This window comes from Apodemus sylvaticus, chromosome 20 (genome assembly GCF_947179515.1).
Source record: "Apodemus sylvaticus chromosome 20, mApoSyl1.1, whole genome shotgun sequence".
Taxonomy (NCBI): Eukaryota; Metazoa; Chordata; class Mammalia; order Rodentia; family Muridae; genus Apodemus; species Apodemus sylvaticus.
In genome coordinates, this window is record NC_067491.1 from 16363065 (window position 1) to 16385398 (window position 22334).

The 22334-nt window shown below is 45.1% G+C and overlaps 1 long non-coding RNA gene across 1 annotated transcript; it reads right to left on the reverse strand.

Moving 5' to 3' along the window:
- Positions 1 to 644: 644 nt before the first annotated feature.
- Positions 645 to 21908, reverse strand: LOC127671117 (uncharacterized). Its single transcript, XR_007974663.1, has 3 exons — positions 21629 to 21908; positions 16792 to 16865; positions 645 to 988 (listed from the first exon to the last, which is right to left on the reverse strand). It is a non-coding gene; the product is annotated as an uncharacterized LOC127671117 (long non-coding RNA).
- Between the last annotated feature and the right edge of the window lie 426 nt (positions 21909 to 22334).

Below are 22334 nucleotides of genomic sequence, written 5' to 3' on the forward strand. Positions count from 1 at the left end.
GTCCCCTGGAACCGTAGTGATACTTGTAAACTGCCATGTGGGTGCTGGGAACCAAACTTGGGCCCTCTTGAAGAGCAGTTGGCAAGTGCCCCTAGCTGCGTAGCCATTTCTCTACCCGCCCCACCACATACACCCCTATTCCTTTGTTTTATTTTTTTAAGTATGGCAGGCCCAGCAACTGGTCCATGGCTTCTTCACTGACAGATCAAGAACCAATTGGGGAAACAGGACCTTAGTATCAGAACTGCCCCTACACCAGAGTTCAAAAACTCTCCAACTCTCTTTGATGAGGTCTTGAGTATTGACCTCCTGACTCTTTTTTTTTCTTTCTTTCTTCTTCTTCTTTTTTTTTCTTGGATTTGATTTTTTCGAGACAGGGTTTCTCTGTGTAGCCCTGGCTGTCCTGGAACTCACTCTGTAGACCAGGCTGGCCTGGAACTCAGAAATTCGCCCGCCCCTGCCTCCCAGAGTGCTGGGATTACAGGTGTGCACCACCACAGTCCAGCTACCTCCTGACTTTCTGACTGAAGTGCATCCCTGTTATTGGGGTGCACCGTTACTTGGGTGAAAAGTGGTTGGCCTCCCCACAGCTTTACAAACAGAGGAGAAATGTCAGAAGGCCTATAACAAGCATCAACACCAAGTTCATTTCTGTTTCTTTATTCACTTATTATCTGTTTAATTATTTCCTTCTCACTTTGTTCTTTTGGCCCACCTAGAATCATTTTGCAGACCAGGCTGGCCTGAAACTCATCATATAGATCTCCCTGCCTCTGCCTCCCAAGGGCAGAGATTGAATGTACAACATCCTCACACACATCATCTATTATTGTTTTAAATGGGGTTCCCATCTGCTAGTCTGGTAGGTCTGCATTGACCAGTGGTAGTACATCCAGTAGAAGGCAGAGTTTCTCCATGATTTATCCATATCAGCGAAGAATTCATGAGAACGGTCCTCACCAATGGGAGTTTCTGTTTTTATTGTTGTCTGAAAAAAAAAACACCTAACAGTGAAGTTGTTGACAGGAGGAAGGACTCTTCAGTGCGTGGATTTTAGGTGATGCCATTGGCTTAGTAACATGAATCAGCACAAAGGTCATCTTGGACATTATGCAAAGAACAAGGAAATGAGATTTTTTTTTCTATATAGGAACTCAGGACCACAATTTTTGCAGGGCTGATACCTGAAGACTGCACAGTGTTTAAATGATTATTTTTAAGCTAATACAAAATTTGTATTATTTTGTCAAGGATTTTGGTAGACTATATAATATATATAACATATATATGTATATATAACACATATAATATATTTATGTTATATATTAATATATGTTTATATTTTATACATATATATTTGTGTTTATAATATACATATAAACATATACATTACAAAAACATATACATTATTGATCTGTTATGAGGCAGACAATTCTCACTCCAGACTTCAGACCAACATTCGGTAGGTTGATAGTGCTTCAGATATGATTTTAATATGGTTTCAAAGCAAGACTTCATAGGCTCTAGAAGCAAGTGCACTGTCTCCCCTGCCCCCTATGGGTTGGAGCAAGAGAGGCTGGCTCAGGTGGAACTGCTTAATTGGTAACCTAATATCTGTTTACAGAATTGGATGTGCAAGACACTTTGCTCGCCCAAGTCACCCCACAGAGCGGGTTTGACCTTAACTAGCTCACAAATCTCTATTTTTGCAGACAAAAGATTAATTAGCACCCACCATGAAATGAAGTAGTGGTGTGTGAAGATGGCATATTGCTTCTCTGAGACCTTAGGCAAGTGTGATGTGTTAACTGTCAGCTTGACAGAGTCGGGACCCACTTGGGAGCTTAACCTCCAGGGGTGCAGCTAAGGGATTATTTGCACTCTGGGCGTGCCTCCGATGAATATGTTAATCAGGTTAGTAGAGCTAGGAAGGCATACACTAAAAGTGGAGGCACCATTGTTAGCATTTTGTCTAGGTTTCCCCCCCCCCACACACACACAGTTTCCTGGCAACAGCCTGGTGTGCCTGACTCACTATAAAGGAGGCTGCTTGCCCCCTCTGTGCTCTCTCTCTCTCTCTCTCTCTCTCTCTCTCTCTCTCTCATTCACTCACACACACTCACACTCTCACTCTGTCTGTCCTCTTGTTGGTCCCCCCACCACCATGTGCTCATGCCCGACCCCTCTACTCCTCTTCTCTCCCGCTCTCTCTGCTTTTCTCTGTCTCTACTACCCTCTCAACTCCTCTCCCCATGCCCTGAATAACCTCTATTCTATACTTTACCATTGAGTGTCCTGTGTCTGGTCCCTCAGTGAGAAGGGATGCCTCAGCATGGGCCCACAGAGCCACCCCCTTCCCCCACCTGACTACACATTCACCAAAACATACACCTTTTCTCCTTCTCTTTTTATAAAGCACAACAACCATTCCCTGACTTTGGTTTCAGACTATGTAAAAAAATAAGGAGAAAGCCGCCAAGTCCATGCACCCCTATCTGCTTCCTGGGTGCAGATGCAGTATGACCAAGATCCTGTGACTTCCCCACAATGATTGACACAGTAGGACCCTGACCTGGAATAAACCCTTCCTTCCTAAATCGTTCTTCCAGGGTTCTTTGTCACAGCAATAGAAAAGAAACTAAGACATCAAGTTAGCAAACTTGGTTTGCTAACCAAGTTTGTCTGGGTCACTGCGGAAAGGGATGTGATCCTGTCTATAAAGCATCCCCCAGTTTCCAAGAAAAAGAAGGTAATTTAACAATTCCGCGAAAGGGAAGGTAATTTAACAATGCTGCTCTTTTTCTCTACCCTTACTCCTGCTGTCTCTTGCACACCTGAGAACATTTCTAGTGATGAACCCACGGCCAACATGCTTGAAGAAGCATCACTCCATCTCGGCAGCTTCCTAGCCTCGCCAAAAAAGCGTAAAGTGAAAATTCACACTAATTTGATTCCAGGTTTTGTTTGTCGCACATCGATCTGCTCTTCGTGTGATTTTGAAGTGGGAGAGCCCTTCTCACACCTCATTGCCTCTCTACCTAAAACTTCCTTAGGGCAAAAGATGGAGGATCTGTGATTCCAGTGTCGGCCCCTATGCCTCTGTGTGATGGGGTTAGGGGCGGAGCCTTGAGAAGTGATTAGTGACAGGGTATTTCTCCTCTGGTGAAATGAGCCATCTCAAGCCAGATTAGAGTGTATTGAAGGCAGGTTTATCCTGAGGCTGTTTTGGCAGCTTTGAGTTCACTGGCCCCAAGGATTAAGGCCAAGGGAGTCGAAATGGGGCAGGGGAAAGAGAGGGCGTACAGGGAAGGGGAGAGAAGAAAGGGAGAAGAAGAGAGAGAGAGAAAGAGGTTGAAAAACCAAAATGTATGGATTATACAAGGGCATTGCCTGTAGGGAAAGGGCAGCCCAAACCCTAAGCTGGAGAGTTCAGGGTTGGGGACAGGGGACTGGCTGGTTTTGTGTGTTGACTTGAGACAGGCTGGAGTTATCACAGAGAAAGGAGTTTCAGTTGGGGAAGTGCCTCCATGAGATCCAGCTATGGGGCATTTTCTCAATTAGTGATCAAGGGGGGAGGGTCCCTTGTGGGTGGTGCCATCCCTGGGCTGGTGCTCTTGGGTTCTATAAGAGAGCAGGCTGAGCAAGCCAGGGGAAGCAAGCCAGTAAGGAACATCCCTCCATGGCCTCTGCATCAGCTCCTGCTTCCTGACCTGCTTGAGTTCCAGTCCTGACTTCCTTTGGTGATGAACAGCAGTGTGGAAGTGTAAGCAAAATAAACCTTTTCCTCCCTGGCTTGCTTCTTGGTCATGATGTTTGTGCAGGAATAGAAACCCTGACTAAGACAGGCAAGGTTTGCCAGGTAGGAAGAGAGGGATGCTGGGAGAAGCTGGAGGCCAGGTCCGCTTTGTTATGTAAAATATGCACCTCTGTCCCTTGTCCAGGTGCTGAAACCAAACAGTTCACCAGAGCAGAGCCCTCTGAATGGTGCTTATGAAAGTGCCCCAGAAGCAGCACTACACACAGAGCAGATGACAATCTGTGACCCAGGAAGCAAGCTCTCAGCGGTTGGGATGACTTCCCCACTACATTGCTTCCTGCGGCCTGTAGGTATGTCCCTGTATTTTTAATTGCCAATTGCGGGGCAGAGCAGAGAATTCAAGAGCTGACAGAATATGTGGTATTGTCCTTTGGATAGCCCAGTACCAGCTTTCTATATGTAAATGCTTGTCCTTGCTCACCTGCCAAAAGATGCTTCTCTGAGATTATCATGTTAAAAAGCAAATTGTAGCCGGGCAGTGGTGGCGTCCACCTTTAGTCCCAGCACTTGGGAGGCAGAGGCAGGTGGATTTCTGAGTTCGAGGCCAGACTGGTCTACAAAGTGAGTTCTAGGACAGCCAGGGCTACACAGAGAAACCCTGTCTCAAAAAAAGCCAATAAATAAATAAATAAATAAATAAATAATAATAATAATAAATAAATAAAAAGCAACTGTGTCCGCATTTCTTCTAGGTTCCGCCCTATGGTTACCTGGCAACAGCCAGGTGTGCCGAACTCACTATAAAAGGGGCTGCTTGCCCCCCCCCTTGACCTCTTGCTCTCTCCTCTTGCACCATCTCCCCCAATCTCCCCATTCTCCCCCCCCCTCCACATGCTCACGGTTGGTCCTTCAGTGGGAAGGGATTCCTTAGCATACGGCCCCACCCGCAGAGGCAGCCCATTCCCCTACACCATACTAGGCCTCCACCAAACAGATCCCTTGCTTCTTTCGTGGCTTTTTGGAGAATAAAGAGCTGGCAGTTTAGGTGTGGTTGGGGGCAGGGGAGAGGGGCAGGACAGGAGAGCCAAGTGGAGGCTCTCAGTGGCAGGGATTTGGGGTTAAGACGGTAGCTGAGATTCTGCTCCAACAAAGGCCATCAGCCTTAGGGGATGCAAATGTATCCGAGTCTTTATTATTAAACCTCAAGCAGGAATTCCAGAAACCCCCCCATAATACTCAGCAAGTCACTTCCAGGTTCCAGAACTCAAAGAATTAGATGTTTACTGTTTAAACCACTCAATCTATACTAGTTTCTAACAGCAGTCTGGAAAAACACTAGGTTTAAAATGCCTTGGTAACTCTTTATCATACATAGTTGGAAGCCACTAGATAAAACAAATAAATAAATGGATAAGTATGGATTAGATAGAAATAACAAGAAAATTAAGATAGATTTAGGTCAAAGTAAGAGTTAGGACTTACAGGTCTAGCTATTAGCTGGGTGGAGGGTGAGGTGGAAGATTTATAATTGCACTTTAGAGTATCCTAAACTATCTTTTTTTTCATCTCTATTACTTTTATTGTAATATTTTTAACTCTTGAATAAGTAGTGTATCTCAGAGATACATGGGGTCTCTAGGGAGAGAGCAAGGTATTATTGTGAAAGGATAGAAAATAATGCAGTCTAACTCTAATGACCCCAAAGTCAGAAGTTTAAAATGCTATCTCGCTTTGTTAGAAACTAGGTAAAAGATCACATTCCAGAGCCCGCCCTTTGTTTAGACCTAGCAGACAGGCCTTGAATAGGTGATCCTGGCCCCACAAGGTAACTGGAAATGGGCTAAGCTTATCTTGCTTCTGTAAACTGCTTATGCCATTACCCCTATCCAGGAGCTCACGCAGCTATAGACATTATAGGAAACTAATTGGTCCACTGAGTGTGGGCTCCAATAATTTAAACTGATTGGCCTAAAAACTATGGAGTGGTACAAATCAATTGGCTCGAATTTCGTGGGCTCTCCATGCTAAGAAATGATTGTTTTGTGATTCGAGGGCTCTGTTGTAAACCTATTTAAGCTGTTGCAATTCGGCACTCGTGGTCCTCAGTCCTCTAACCCTGCGCGGCGTACAGCTGTGGAACCCAGAATTCTGGAATAAAGAAATCCTCATGCTATTGCATCGAGACCGTTTCTCTCGAGTGATTTGGGTGTCGCCTTCCGGGGCATGGGGTGCTGGGGCACCCTCAGTTTTGGGGGGTCTTACAATTGTAAGCATGACTGGCAGCTGTATTCAGCTAACTCCAAGATGTCTAAGGGCTAACAGGATAAACAATCATTTTTCACTGTCATGGCGACACAGCCACACAGCTCTAGGTGGTGAGCTGGGGCTGGAGCACTGAGAGGAGGGAGGGAAGCCTCTGTTCTACACAGTCACTAAGAACTAAGGTGAGTTGGCTTTTCCATCTTAGCTTGTGGTTATGAAGGTCACGATCCAGAAGACTGGAAAAGAAAGACCTTGGGGAACCATCCAGAAGAGGATTATTATGAGACTCACACCAAGCCATGGACTTCTGCCTACAGCGGTAAAACTCAATCACTTGACCCCACTCAACTACAAGGAAGCCTGGATAATCTGGTCCCCATGCATTCTCTACGAAAAAAAGGAGTGCTGGGGCTGGTCAACAGCTAGCAGTCTGTCAGTGGGTTACCACTGGTCCTTCTTGGAAGACTTCTGGTTAGATCTAAAGACACTAGCACGGAACCTCATTCTAGAGATAAGAAGACAGGTCAGGTGCCTCTCTCAGCTGCCTTTTACTTCAGTGGAAGTATAACAGCCCTAAGTTCACCAATTGACAGCGTTGCACCTTGACCGGCCAGGAACTGAACTTGTTTCTGAAGTCATGGGATTGAAAGGTTGACATAAACCCCATTTGTCTCCGTTTAAGGACCAAGACCTGATTTCAAAAAGAAGGCCGTGAGGCACCAGCCCCAGGAACAGACCATAAGTCCCAGAAACTAAGTCATAAGACACCAGCTTCAGGAACAGACTATAAAACACAGAGGAAGATCATAAAACCCCCTCCCAAAGAACAGCTTGGGGATAACCACAAAAATGGGGAAATATCTTATCTCAGGATGGGCCATCTGTGATGGGCAGCCCTATCTTATCCTACGGTTAAACATTCATGACATAGGAATGCAGACCGCTGACCACCTGTGGCCCCTTAGTACCCACCAATGCAATTTTAGATTATCTAATCCCTCTAGAGAGTTCCCCTGGTTCCCTATAAGAAGGCCTGCATGCCTTTGTCTGGAGTCGCCATTTCAAAGAATAGTTAACCCCCCACATGCTGGTTGTTTTTGCAGAATAAACATTCTTTGTTTTTGCATACTATCTGAGTCTGGGGTCTTCCTTCAGTGATTTCTCAGACCCTTACAGGGATATAGGCAAGACATCCCAAAAGCACAAAGGCACGACTATCCCATGAACAAAGCAGAGGGTGGAGTGGGCCTGGCAGGTAAGAGGAGGGCCCGTTGTCAAGGTTTCCTTCATATCGGCCAGACAAAAAAGAGCCTCATGCTTCTCTACAAATGAACAGCTCAATGTATTGTAGTATATTTATAAAATTGGGATAGTACCACAGCAATAAAACAGGAATATATATATATATATATATATATATATATATATATATATATATATATCAGTACAAGTAACACATAGGCTGCGTAGATATTGAGTGTAAGAAACAAAAAATTTAAAAAATCTTTATATACCATTTAATTCCACTTTTACAAATCCAGGAATAGACAAAACTAGTCACTAATGACCAGGTATGGTAGCAGACACCTATGACCCCTGACCCTGGCACCTAGGAGGTGTAGGTCATGTTTGGCTACGTAGCAAGTTTGAATTGAACATGGGCTACGTGTTCTTTACAGTCCAGGGGATGATCTATAAAGCCATGTGTCTACCCTGAGTTTATCAAGAATATAGCAAGCTAAAGGAAAAGGATACATAGCAGGTATGAGACAGCCGGATGGACAACATGGAATCATCAAAGTGGTGACTCAAAGCATCTAGCAGGGGCCGGAGAAGGGGCTCAGTGGTCAAGAGCACTGCCTGCTCTATCAGAAGTCCCAGGGTTTGGAGCCTAGTACCAGCATGGTGGCTCACAACCACCTGTAAGCCCAGTTCCAAGAGATCTGAGTTCCTCTTCTAGTCTCCAAGGTCATGGCATGCATGTGGCGCGCACACACACACACACACACACACACACACACACACACACACACACGCACGCACACGCGCACACGCACACACACACACATGCCAAGCACATATACAAGGAAGATAAAATAATTAGCAGATATCAACTACAGAAGCCTCATTGAGGCAGTCAGTTGGAGTTCCTAATACAGAGAATCCCCAGCAAAAGTAGAGTGTCCCTTTGGGTAAAGTTTTTGAATAAAAGAATAGTAATGAGTAGAAATGACATCATCAAATCAGGTGCTCACAGAGTCCTGCAGAAGCTAAGGCAGTTCCTGACGGACATTTGTCTCCACAGATGAGTTTCTCATAAAAGGCCCAACACCTGGGTTCTCTCAGCACAGGCACTTTTATACCGTGGGATAAACAATGTTCATTTCTATCGGAAATGGTCTATATTCTTGTTATTTTCAAGGACATAATGTTATTGGGGGTTTTGTTGATTTGTTTGTTTTTGAGACAGGGTCTCACTCTGTAGTCCTGACTGGCCTGGAACTCACTGGGTAGACCAGACTGGTCTCAAACTCACAGGGATCTGCCCACCTCTGCCTCCTGAGTTCTGAGATTATAGGTGGGTACCACCTCGGCTGGCCAAACGTAGTTTTACTCTTCTACTACTGCTTTCTACTCTCCCTGTCAGCGCTAAGGGAGCCACCCATCCCCACAAAAGGGGCCTCGGAGGATACTTTGAGACAAACATGTTTGGCTCTGAAATGGAGGAAGGAGAAGCCCAGTCCAGAATCAGATTCTCAGTCAGCTCAAAGTGCACATGTCACTTTACCAATATAAGGTATACGCGAACATTCTGTCTAAGCTCCGCCCCACAGTTACCTGGCAACAGCCAGGCATGCTCCTCCCCACAATTGCCCGGCAACAGCCAGACAGGCCTAGCCCACTATAAAATGGGCTGCTTGCCCCCTCCTCCCTCTCTTACTCCTGTTTCCTGTTTGCTTCCCTCTTGGGCTCCTCTCTCTCCCCCTTTCTTTCCCCCCCTCTCCACTTGGTCATGGCCGGCCTCTACTTCTCTACTCTCTCCTTCTCTCTGCCTTTCTCTGCCTCTACTACCCTCTTAACCCCTCTCCCCATGCCCTGAATAAACTCTGTTCTATACTATACCATCGTGTGGCTGGTCCCTCAGGGGGAAGGGATGCCTCGGCACGGGCCTGTTGAGGCACACCCCCTTCCCCCACACCTCACCACAAACCCTTAGAAGATATCTTAGTACCCCTTTATCTTTTTATAATCACAATAGTATATGCTTCCTGTCTTACAAAACAAACAAACAAACAAACAACAAAAATAGACCAGACTTGGTGGCAGACACTTTTAATCCCCCAAGCAGTCAGGAGGCAGAGACAGGTCGGTCTTTGTGAGTTTGAGGATAGCCTGATCTACATAGTGAGTTCCAGGATAGCCGGGACTCCATGATATGTCCCTGCTAAAACACAAACAAGAAAACTAAAATCCACTATCCAATAAAAAAGGAAAGAAAGAAAGAAAGAAAGAAAGAAAGAAAGAAAGAAAGAAAGAAAGAAAGAAAGAAAGAGAAAAGAAAGAGAGAAAAAAGAAAAGAAGAAAAAGAAAAGTCTACAATCCTGATCAGTGGTGACAGCCATTAGAATGATAATCCAGTCCCAGTGTGGGTGGGGGACAGACCGAGAAGCAAATGAGCCCATGTGCAGATGGCACAAGCGTGTGAATGCACAGGGAAGCATTCCTTAACCAACCTACTCAGGACTCTGTTTTACAAAAAAAGAAAGAATGCACCAGGATATGTTTGGTGGAGGCGTGGTATGGTGAGGTGGGAAGGGGACGCTTCTGCAGGCCCATGAGACATCCCTTCCCCCTGAGGTACCAGCCACACAACCGATGTAGTATGGAATAAAGTTTATTTAGGGGCATGGAGAGGGCAGTTGAGAAGAGAGAGAGAGAAAGGAAAAGGGAGGGAAGAAGGGAGGGGGAGGGAGAGAGAGAGAGGGAGGGAAAGAGAGAAAGGAGATGCTGGCTAGGAACTTGTAGGGGGAGGAGGGAAATTGGGAGAGAAGAGACAGAGAGAGTAAGAGGGTAAGAGAGAGGAGGAAGCAAGCAGCCCCCCCCTCCCTTTTCTGAGACAGGGCTTCTCTGTGTAGCCCTGTCTGTCCTGGAACTCCCTCTGTAGACCAGGCTGGCCTCGAACTCAGAAATCCATGTGCCTCAGCTTCCCAAGTGCTGAGATTAAAGGCATGGGCCACCACTGCCCACAAGCAGCCCCTTTTATAGTGAGTCAGGCATACCTGGCAACAGGTAACTGTGGGGTGGAGGCTAGGAGGGATGAATACTAACACCCAGGGTTGCGGCTTTTGCTGCATTTGTGTTGTCCCTTTCTGAATATATTTTAAAATGGTGACAGTTGTACTGTCATGAACTGGAGGATGAGGGGCCATATTTGCCACAAGCCTTGAGGAGCTGAAAACAGGTTTCAGGGTTACAGAGCACTTCTCATTATAACTGACCACACCCTGCTAGCTTCTGGGGATTCATGCGCTCTCAGGACATCTGTCTGTAAGGCTGGTGGAGTTGGGGGTCTTGGAAGCTCAGAATTCTGTCAAACACCCCTCTGATCATTCTTGGCTCCTTTGGTGATATATAAGAGGAACAATGAAGACTCAGATAGAACTCATAGAATTTAGAGCTATTGTCTAAAATCCAATTCCATGGGTGTGATGTGGTGGTGGAAGGTTTTTTGTTTTGTTTTTTGTTTGTTTGTTTGTTTGGTTTTGGTTTTGGTTTTTTCCGAGACAGGGTTTCTCTGTATAGCCCTGGCTGTCCTGGAACTCACTCTGTAGACCAGGCTGGCCTCTAATTCAGAGATCCACCTGCCTCTGCCTCCCAGAGTGCTGGTATTACAGGCGTGTGCCACCACTGCCTGGCAAGATTTATGTTTTATTATATCTAAGTACACTGTAGCTGTCTTCAGCACTCCAGAAGAGGGAGTCAGATCTTGTTACTGATGATTGTGAGCCACCATGTGGTTGCTGGGATTTGAACTCAGGACCTACGGAAGAGCAGTCAGTGCTCTTAACCACTGAGCCATCTCTCCAGTCCCCAGGGGTTGGAGTTTCTATTGCAGTAGCCAGCAATGGAGATCTGGAATGCAACTCAACTAACCGTGTGAGCACACATGAGCCCAGACCTGAACAGACAAGCAGGAGCCCTCCCTTCCCTTCCCATCATCTTAAGATGGAACTAAAATTTGTGGTGGTCCTGGGGGCCCTCAATGAAGGGCTGGGCCCAGGGCACCTCTGGAAGCATTTCATTTCTTGAGGAGCCTCAGTTTAAATGAAGCAGCAGAAGCCTTTCTGACACTGTTATTCAAAGTCTAAATAAATCCCTCCAAAATGTGGGTATTGAGAGCATAGTGAAACCACTGAACTAGCTGGCTCTGTGGGTAGGAAAAAAGGTTTATTGGGGATCACACTTGCCAAGGCCATGGGGTGGGAGCAGACCGACAGACAGATAGACACACAAATGATGGGAAAGCAAGCGGGTTTTATATGACAACAGGTGGTGTCTTTGAGCTGACACAGGCTGAGAATTAGATGCCCCTTGCCCAATGCAGTAGACCTTTGGGGTGATTAAAGGAGGTTCTTAGTGGTTTAAGGGACTTGCCTGGTAAACAGAAACCTACCTTTAGGCCCTTGTTTACTCACTAACAGTTATCCTGTTAACCCAGTCAAAGTCCTTCTGCTTAGGACATTGCCACCAGCACTGCCATTTGGGGACTGCTCTGAACCTAACACTAAGAAAGTAGTTAGTAGGCTGGAGAGATGGCTCAGCGGTTAAGAGCACTTTAGAACTGAGTTCTGAGCCCCTGTTAAGTCCATAGATATTTAAGGGTCCGGTGAGCTCTCCTATTCCCATCTCCAGCGGATTGAATCTGCCGAGCCTGGCAGGAGGCATGTGACTGCTTGTGTTGGGTGCTCCAGGCCACTGTCACACTGCAGCTGTGTGACCAGTCCTGACCGTGAACTGCCTCACTGAGCCCCACCCATCAGCCCCAATAGCCATGAGCCCTCGGAATACTAACTAAAGTAGATGTTTACAAGTTAGGAAGTTTGTTGGTCATCCATCCCGAAGGTGATTTTTGGTTAGATGCCTAACTCGCTTTTTCTTCAAAACTCCTAAAAGAAATTTCATTTGATAACTAAAGCACACATCAGTGCCTTAGCAACAATATAGAACTGTAAGACCCCCAAAAACCGAGGGTGCCCCAGCACCCCACGCCCGGGAGAGCGACACCCAAATCACTCGCGGAAAAATGGTCTCGATGCAATAGCATGAGGATTTCTTTTTTTTTTTTTAATATTTTTATTTTCTATATTCTTTGTTTACATTCCAAATGATTTCCCCTTTCCCAGATCCCCCCTCCCCATATGTCCCATAAACCTTCTTCTCTCCATCCATTCTCCAATCACCTCTCTCCTTTTTTCCTCTGTCCTTAATATTCCCCTCCAATGCTAGATCAATCCTTTCCAGGATCAGGACCTTCACCATACTTCTTCATGGGAGTTATTTGTTATGCAATTTGTGCCTTGGGTATTCAGGGCTTCTGGGCTAATTAATATCCACTTATCAGAGATTGCATTCCATGTGTATTCTTTTGTGACTGGGTTACCTCACTTAGGATATTTTCCAGATCAAACCATTTGCCTAAAAATTTTGAGAATTCATTGTTTCTAATTGCTGAGTAGTATTCCATTGTGTAAATATACCACATTTTCTGTATCCATTCCTCCTTTGAGGGGCATTATTCCACAATTCTGGGTTCCACAGCCATACACCGCGCAGGGGTAGAGGACTGAGGACCACGAGTGCCGAATTGCAACAGCTTTTATAAGTTTACAACAAAGCCCTTGAATCACAATCCAATCATATCTTAGCTTGGAGAGCCTGTGAAATGCGAGCCAATTGATTTGTACCACTCCATAGTTTTTAGGCCAATCATTTTAAATTATCGGAGCCCGCACTCAGTGGACCAATTAGTTTCCTATTTTCTTGAATGTCTACAGCTGTGTGAACTCCTGCATAGGGGTAATGGTGTAAGCAGTTTACAGAAGCAAGACAAGCTTAGCCTATTTTCAGTTACCCTATGGGGCCAGGATCACCTATTCAAGGCCTTTCTGCTAGGTCTAAACAAAGGGCGGGCTCTGGAATGTGACTTTTTACCTATTTTCTAACAAAGCGAGATAGCATTTTAAACTTCTGACTTTGGGGTCATTAGAGTTAGGCTGTATTATTTTCTATCCTTTCAGAACAACCATGCTTTCACCTCGTTGGAAAATATATGATCTGTCTCCAACCCCTACTAAATGTCTGGTTCAAAGTGATACTGATAGAAAACTGTGGATGGGAGATATGTGCCTCTCTCGATGTTGCAGATGCATTCTTTGATTTCATCCGCACTTTGAAAGTTTCCAACTCAGCAGTATTTCCTTGGTGTCTAATAAATTGCTTCCAGGGAGCTATGAAGGTCATGCTACAGCAGTGGTTCTCGATTTGTGGGTAGAGAGGGGTGGGGCGTTGAATGACCCCTTCATAGGGGTCGGTATATCACATATCCTATGTGACAGATCTTTACAGTACAACTCATGACAGTAGCAAAATTACAGTTATGAAGTAGCAACAGAAATAATTTTATGTCACCACAGCAGGAGGAACTGTATTAAAGGGTTACAGCTTTAGGAAGGTGGAGAACCACTGTGCTAAAAGTTCATATGACAGCACGTAGGTGTGAAAAAGCTCTATAGAATTTGCTATAGAACAGTATCCAGGGCTGTTTACCATATCTCCATAATGTTCAAAGAATAAGGCAGCAGATCAAAACTATATCTAAAAGTTCATTTCCTAGAAATTTTAAGCCTTAGTAGTCAAGATAACCATCCTTGGCTTCTGTTTCTTTCAGCAGAAACCTAGTACCAATTTGCAGCTGGGCTTAGATAATTAGGTGCTGTCTTAATGCTTGTGCATTTCGCTCCATTCAACTAACTTGTGTTTGCCGAATGTACTTGTCTCCTGATGCTGGCTTTATTTATTATTTATATTTCCTATTTGGAGCATGTTCTATTACAAGCTTTCTCAAATCCCCGTGGAGGAAGACATAATAATTATATGGCAAGAAGCAGACGAATATATAAGTGAATCAGCCTTCTGAGACTTCGCCAAATTATAGACCTATACGCCTGATTTGATGATTAGTTCATTTGCTCCCAAACACAGATTAAGCATCTATTATGTCTAGGCGATTTATTACAGTCGCAGCTGAAAGAACGCTTGGACCCGTTTGTCCTTTAACAAAACAGAATGGATGACTGAGGTCCAGAAGCTTGAGGTGCAGTAACAGCAGCTGGTGATTTCAAACGGTGCTGTCTCTGAGGTTCCGCAGTTGTCATGAGGCCAGATCTCCCCATCTTTTCATAAATAAGAGGGGTGGGGGTTGGGGGGTGGGGGCTGGGGGTGGGAGTGGTAGCTACAAGGTGATTCTTAGCTAGGAACTTCTACAGGTTTGAGTTTGTTTAGTTTGAATAGTTCAAACATTTTGAAGAGTTTTGGATAGTTCCTCTAGTTCTGGAGAAAGTGTCCCTAAAGCCGGCACCTTGGGAAGCTTTGCTGTTTCCACACTGGTGATTGAATGGTTTGGTTAGCCTCTACTGGCAGCATTTCTCAACCTGTGGGTCGTGACCCCTTTTGGGGGTCGATGATCCTTTCATGGGAGTCTCCTAAAAACGTCAAAAATATCCGACGTTTACCTACTGTATTAGTCAGGGTTCTCTAGAGTCACAGAACTTGTGGGTAGTCTATATAGTAAGGGAATTTGTTGATGACTCAGTCTGTAGTCCAACTTCCAAACAATGGTCAGCAGCAGCTGTGAATGGAAGTCCAAGGATCTAGCAGTCACTCAGTCCCACAAGGCAAGCAAGCTAAGATGAGAGAATTCTCCTTCTTCTAATGCCCTTATGTAAGGCTCCAGCAGAAGACATGGCCAAGATTAAAGGTATGTGCCTTTAATCCCAGATCACCTTGAATTCAGAGATCTCCCTGTCTTAATCTTCTGGTATTCATAGCCACTGTACCTCAAGATCTCCATGCCAAGATCTAGGTCAGAAACTTGTATCTCCCAGCCTCCAGATTAGGATCACAGGTGGACCTTCCAATTCTGGATTGTAGTTCATTCCAGATATAGTCAAGTTGACTATAGGAATAGCCACTACACATACCAATTCATAACAGTAGCAAAATCACAGTTATGATGTAGCAACGAAAATAATGTTATGGTTGGGGGTCATCACAGCATGAGGAACTGTATTAAAGGAAGGTGGGAACCACTAATCTACCAAGGCTGACTGTTGTACCACTCTGGCTTGCGACTTGGCTACTAGTTTTACTTTCACACTGATTCTTTGCTTCTTATTTAAGTTACCTGCAGCCTTCATTTACACATCTGGGTAGTGGATAGCCCAGGGATTGTATTTTGATGCTAATTCCACTCTTGAGAAGGGCTGCACATGAGTTATTAATCACAAGTGCCTTGTGATCCTTTTCCCCACCTTAACTTTTCAAATAACGGCTAGAGCCAATGACTGGGCAGGAGGAAGGAGGAGGAGCTGAGAGTTTGGGGGAGGAGAAAAGGATCTTCACGTGAAGGGGGAGGAGCTACGGAGGATTGACTGAGAGGCTGCAGAGAGAGAAGCTCACGGCCTGGAGAAACCGCAAGTTATATGGGATAATAAAGATGGGAATAGAGTAGTGTAGTGGGAGATCTGCCCAATCTAGGCTTTTTTTTTTTTTTTTTTTTTTTTTATCTTTGCACTTTTATCTTCCAATCTAGGCTTATAGTTTGTATTGTTACTGATTGAGTTGTGATTTCTTTTACCCGATAATTGGGTTGGAAAAATGTAGCAACACATCTGTCTTTGGGACGTGGTAGACTCTGCAACCATGGAAACCCCCAATTTGTCCTCCTGACGTTTTAACGATAAATACAAACTTCCCTGTAACTTCCACCCTCCTATTCTTGGGCTGTCATTTTTGACAGCATTTTCTGCCGTCCGTGCTAGCTTTTGCTAGTCTTAGCCAGCAGGGGCACTCTCTGTTTGTTGCCAGGAATGTCTTCTACCTCCTGGGATATTTTTCTCTTTTCCAGAGTAACATCTCTTTTCTTCACTAGTAACATCTCTGGCAAATGGGGTTAATACTCCCCACACCTTGGAATCTACATAACAAAAATGTTTGATTTGCTAATGTAAAATAAAACCATGCCCAAGCAATCCTGGCCCATGGCTTCATCACAACCCTGAAGACAGATCTTCCCTGAGCATCTGTTTAAGTTCGCCACCGTCTGGACCAGTAGTTGGTTGGTTGCTTTCATTTAACTTCTGTGCATGAGCGTCACGCACGACTCTATCACACGCGTGCCTGGTACCTTCAGAGGCTAGAAGAGGTCATAGGACCATTGCCCACTGGAGTCAGATGGTTGTGAGCAGCCATATGGGTGCTGGATATCAAATCCAGGTCTTCTGGAAAAGCAACTGATGTTCTTAACGAACCATCTCTCTGTTCCCCCATGTGACTGTTTGAAGGATATAGTTTTAAGAGATACTATTTGGAGTTGGGTACATTAAGTAAATACTAGGGCAATGATTCATGATATGCTCCTACAAAGGACTATTAGCAGACGCAAAGAAGGATTTACATGCAACACGCTGCATGTCTTTACCCAGAGCACTCACCTTTGCAGAATGAATTCCATACCTGCTATTTCCCCATATTTTTTGACACCACCACTGGCCTCATAGGCCAGAATCTGTAGAAAGGAAAAGGTTTTATTATGGAAAGCTGTCAAAAAGTATGTGATTTTTATTTTTATTTTTTTTAACTAATGAGGACCAAGAAAATATACTTAATTGGGAGAGGGGGCATCATGTAGTTGTCTTTCTTTGTAAAAACGATTTAACCCAGCCAAATATTTGTGTCACGCAAAGGTCCAGAGTGAGGGCAAGCTTTAAGAGGCTTAGGGCTGCAACGCAAACCACATCGTGGTGCAGAGAACAGGGTGTCCAGCCATCTCACTACTCCGAGGGACTTGGCCGTAGTTCTAGCACGTTCCGTCACAGAATATTGCCCAGGCAGATGAAAGCAGTTCCTGAAGAATTGGCAAGCCTTCCCAGAAACCCTAGAAGACCTCCGCCTTGGGCCTCAGCTACATCCAAAATTCACAAGCAGCCTCCAATGCACAACTGACGCCTAGCAAATGAGTTTGGAGTGGAGAGTGGCTGGCCCAGTGAAAGTCAGTGTGAGAAATGGAGTCTGAAAAATGGGAACGCTATCCATTCTACTCTCCTACCCCACACCCGTTCATCTTATCTTCCATATCTCCCCGCTTTACCTAATCCCTTGCTTTGTCATATTTCTGTTTTCAACCAAGGGAAGCACTTCCCCTGGGTTGTCTCATCAACGGTCGAAGGCTTAGAAGCCCTCCATGCAAGGATGCCTCGCAGAAGAGGTAATGTGAACTGGAGAGTTGGCTCCACAGTTAAGAACTCTTGCTGCCCCTCCAGAGGACATAGCTTCAGTTCCCGACACCCACATGGTGGCTCGAAGTTGTCTATTAGCTCCAGTTCCAGGACATTCTACATCCTCTTCTAGCCTTTGAGGACACCATGCACGCACATATTATGCAGACATACATAGTCAAAATACCCATACACATAACATTTGAAAATAAATAAAATTTAAAAAAAAAGTAATCTTTGGAATTTGTTTCCTAATAGTCTACTGGAGGGAAGGGGAATGGTTACGATTGTAAATGAAATCGGATAAAGCTGCTTCTTGGAATACATGCAATTTTTATATCAATTTATCCACTTCTGTATACATTTAACACTTTTCACCAAGAAAAGGAATATTGAGGGGCTGGAGAGAATGGCTCAGTGGTTAAGAGCACCAACTGCTCTTCCAAAGGTCCTGAGTTCAAATCCCAGAAACCACATGGTGGCTCACAACCCTTTGTAACAAGATCTGACTCCCTTTTCTGGAGTGTCTGAAGACAGCTACAGTGTACTTACATATAATAAATAAATAAATCTTTAAAAAAAACAAAACAAAAGAATATTGAAGCATCTTAATTTTTTTTTGAGACAGGTTCTCATATAACTGTGTAGACCATGCCCGCCTTGAAAGACCCACCTGCTTCTGCATCCCAAGTGTGGAGATCAAAAGTGTGGCTACCCTGCCAGGCTCTATATGAACTGTCTTAAATTCAGTCTATACAAATTAAGATAATCGAGATGGATGGTACCAGATTTAAATAAAACTCTGGGACAGTACTTCACGGTGCCAGGGTCCCAAGTTTCTTCTATTTCGGCAGTTCCAGGGACCAGATGGCTCATACTATTTTTTAAAAAATGTTTTTAGATTGATTTATTTTATGTACATCAGTGTTTTGTCTACATATATGTCTATGAACCACGTGCTTGCCTGGTGCCCAAGGAAGTCAGAAGAGGGCATTGGATCCCCTGGAAGTTGAACTATAGGTAATTGTGAGCAACCATGTGGGTGCTGGGATCAGAATTGGAGTCCTCTGCAAACGCAACAAGATGATTCACATTTTGACCAGAATGAAGGAAGACAGGGAGAAAAAAAAATATTGCTAAGCCGGGCGGTGGTGGCGCACGCCTGTAATCCCAGCTCGCTGGGAGGCAGAGGCAGGCGGATTTCTGAGTTCGAACCCAGCCTGGTCTACAGAGTGAGTTCCAGGACAGCCAGGGCTACACAGAGAAACCCTGTCTCGAGAAAAACCAAATCCAAAAACAAACAAATAAACACACAAACAAACAAAAAACAACAAAAAAAATTGCTGCCTTTTGAGAATGCTACCCAGAAGTCATGACCATGAGTTCAACTCAAAAAAATCATCACATAACCACATAATCTAGTTGCAATGAAAGCTAGGTTCTTTGCCCACAGTGATGCAGCAAACTAAGAATTTTTTTTTAAGATGGAGTGCTGTGTTTTATAAAAAAAGAAAAAAGAAAAAAGAAAAAAAAGCCAGGGGTATGTTCTGCGAAGGCGCGGTATGGTGTGGGGGAAGGAGGTGTCTCTGCCGGCCCATGCTGAGTGAGGTATCTCTTCCGCCTGATGTAACAGCCATAGGACAGATTCAGTATGGAATAGAGTTAGTTTAGGGCACGGGGAGGGGAGCTGAGGGGGTAGGAGAGAGAGAGAGAGAGAGAGAGAGAGAGAGAGAGAGAGAGACCATGAGCACGTCGAGAGAGGGTTGGAAGAAAATGGGAAGAGAAGAGACAAACAGGGAAGAGGAGAAGACAGAGCGAGGAGGGGGGCAAGCAGCCCCTTTTATAATGAGTCAGGCTGTTGCCAGGTAACTGTGGGGCGGAGCCTAGACGAAATGCCAAAGTAGAGTATCACTATGCTGCCCCTGCTGGTCTCAGACTTCCGGGTCTCAAGTGATCCTCTAACCTCAGCCAGGAGTCAAGTGCAACTACAGGCAGATACCTCGGTACCTGTTTTTGAAGATGTTTTTATACTAAGAAGAAAGGGATTGGGCCAACTGACAGTCCCTGGCTCAGATTGTGAGTCTCTTCGCCCAAATATCTTCTTCCCACACTTTTTTCCTCTTTGTGGGCAACAATAATCCAATCTCATTAGTTTCTGAGTCCAGACTTTTGGTTGTTGCAATTTAGATTTTTTTTTCTTTCGAAACAGGGTCTTATATCACCTCCGCTAGCTTTATGCTAACTCTTTAGTCCAAGTAAGCCTTTAATTCAAGTGCTCCTGTGTCAGTGTCCCTAGAGCTTGGATTAGAGGCATATGCCACCACATCTGCAGGTTGACATCTTCCCGCCCAGTTTACATCGACTTGACACAAGCTAGAAAGGAGGGCGCCTCGGTTGAGAAAATGTCTCTACTAGATCGAGCTGTAGGCAAGCACATGAGGCATTTTCTTAATTAGTGAGTCATGGGGGAAGACTCAGGCCATTGTGGGTGTTCCTATCCCTCGACTTCTGGTCCTTGATTCTGTAAGAGAATAGGCTGAGCAAGCCACAGGGAACCAGGCAGAAAGCAGCGCCCCTCCAAGACCTCTGCATCAGCTCCTGCCTCCAGGTTCCTGCCCTGTTTCCTAAACTGATGTACAGAGAGATATCGAAATGTAAACTGAATTCAGTCCTTTACTCCACGGAGCCTTTTGTCCCCTGAGCAGCAGTGATCAGAGGGACCTGTGGGCGGTGAGCACACCTGGGTTCTTAGCTTAGCAAAGTCCCGGCTTTATGGGGGAGGAGCGACAGGAAGTGTAGGTGGCGAGGCCCGGCTGGAAAATACTACCATTTCCGGTTTCCACATTGCACAGCCTTCCTTCTGTGATGCCCTGCTCCCGCGAGCTAAGCAGTTTTGCTCCACGATACTCCTAGCTATGCTGTTCTGTCTCCTCACAGGCCTGAAACCGCGGAACCAGCGTGCCATAGACGGAAAGTTCTGGAGACAGCCAAAACATCCCTCTTTCTCCTTTACGTGGTTTTAATCTTAGGGGGTGCGTCGCAGGCATGGGAAGGGAGCACACTGATTATTTCTGTTTTCTTTATAATGTCCACATATGATTCCTCACGACCTGGAAGCTTAGAATTTGGATGAGTCGTCTGCCTCCAGCCAATTTTCCTAAGTTAAAAAGAAGACATAGGAATTTGTTTGTTTGTTTATTTGTTTGTTTGCTTCCTGGTAAGTTTCATTGTGTGACTCATCTCAAAACTCCTGGGCCCAAACAATCCTCCCCACCCAGTCCTTCCACTTCAGCCTATTGGGTAGCTGGAACTAGAAGCAGGCATTATCGTGAGGAGCCAGAAAACCCTTCCGTGAGTGTGTTAAGAGTGGTGAAGTCCTGGGCTGGAGAGATGGCTCAGCGGTTAAGAGCACTGACTGCTCTCCCAGAGGTCCTGAGTTCAGTTCCCAGCAACCACATGGTGGCTCAAAACCGTCTGTAACTGGATCTGATGCCCTCTTCTGGTGTGCTGAAGACAGTGACAGTGTACTCACATACATATAGTAGTAGTAGTAGTAGTAGTAGTAGTAGTAGTAGTAGTAGTAGTGAAATTCTGAACGAATGTCACAGCCATGTCTAGAATCAACTACTCAGACCCACAGGCACGGCAAAGCCCGGTCCTCACCCCCAGGGTGAGGTCGAGAGGGATGTCAATCCCTTCCTTTGGTCCAAGTGCAAATGTTAACAATGTATCCAACAAGTGTTTACAAATACAAGTTTTAAGAAACTAGCTTCCTTCTTTCAGCGGTGTTCAACGTGAGAGTGTTCCGGTGCTGACTCCTCCTCCGGTCTCTGCTGTCCACCGTAAAAGCGTGGAGGTCCCATGTTGTTGCAGTAGTAGGTGTCGCTCCACCAGAGCATGCACACCCACGTGGCCCCGCATGTGTCTGGGTGTCTTTTCTTTCTTTATTCTCCACCCCCGGCACCCAGTCAGATTTTTTTCCATCGCAAGCTGTGTGGGAAGTGGTATACCATAGAGCTTAGCAGCTGCTGCTATTGTTGCTAGTACTACTTACTGTTTAAAAAGAGAAGATTAAGAAGTGCAGAGCTGCCTCTGATTCGTTACAATCCTCGAATGCCACAGCGTAATTACTGCAACCACTTCTGCTCTGTAATGGAGTAAGTTTCTGGTTGTCCCACCTGGAATGCCACGCAGACTAATTTCCGTTCAGTTTAACTCTTTCTGGATGTGTCCAGTGAGACAGACGCACTCAAACAACCGGTGGAGTTTGAGGCTTCTTTGCAAACTCCTTTAGATCTCACGCAGCTGTCAATGGTCTCCTTTCCTGCTGCATACAGACGTGTTCCTCCTCCTCCACACGCCCCGCCCCGCGCCCCTCCTCCCAGTTCCTCCTGCTCTGCTCTGCTCTGCTTTTGACACACTGCTTCCTGTACAGAAATCTGATAGCCTACGCGATTCCTTACCTACTTCTATAGTTTACGGAGCTGTTCCTGAAAGGTGACCTCCAAGGCCATGCTACATTGCTCTTCTGAAGGTCAAAGAGATTATGGTACTGCTCAACAATGCCTGCTGTGCCTCTCCAACTCAGTAGCGCCCTGGATCATTTGATGGTCACTGCTCTTGTTCTAGTTAAGTACCTTTATATACATACATATATATATATATATATACTCAGTGAGCAATACTATATATATATATATATATATATATATATATATATATATATATATATATATATATGTATGTATGTATAGTGTGGG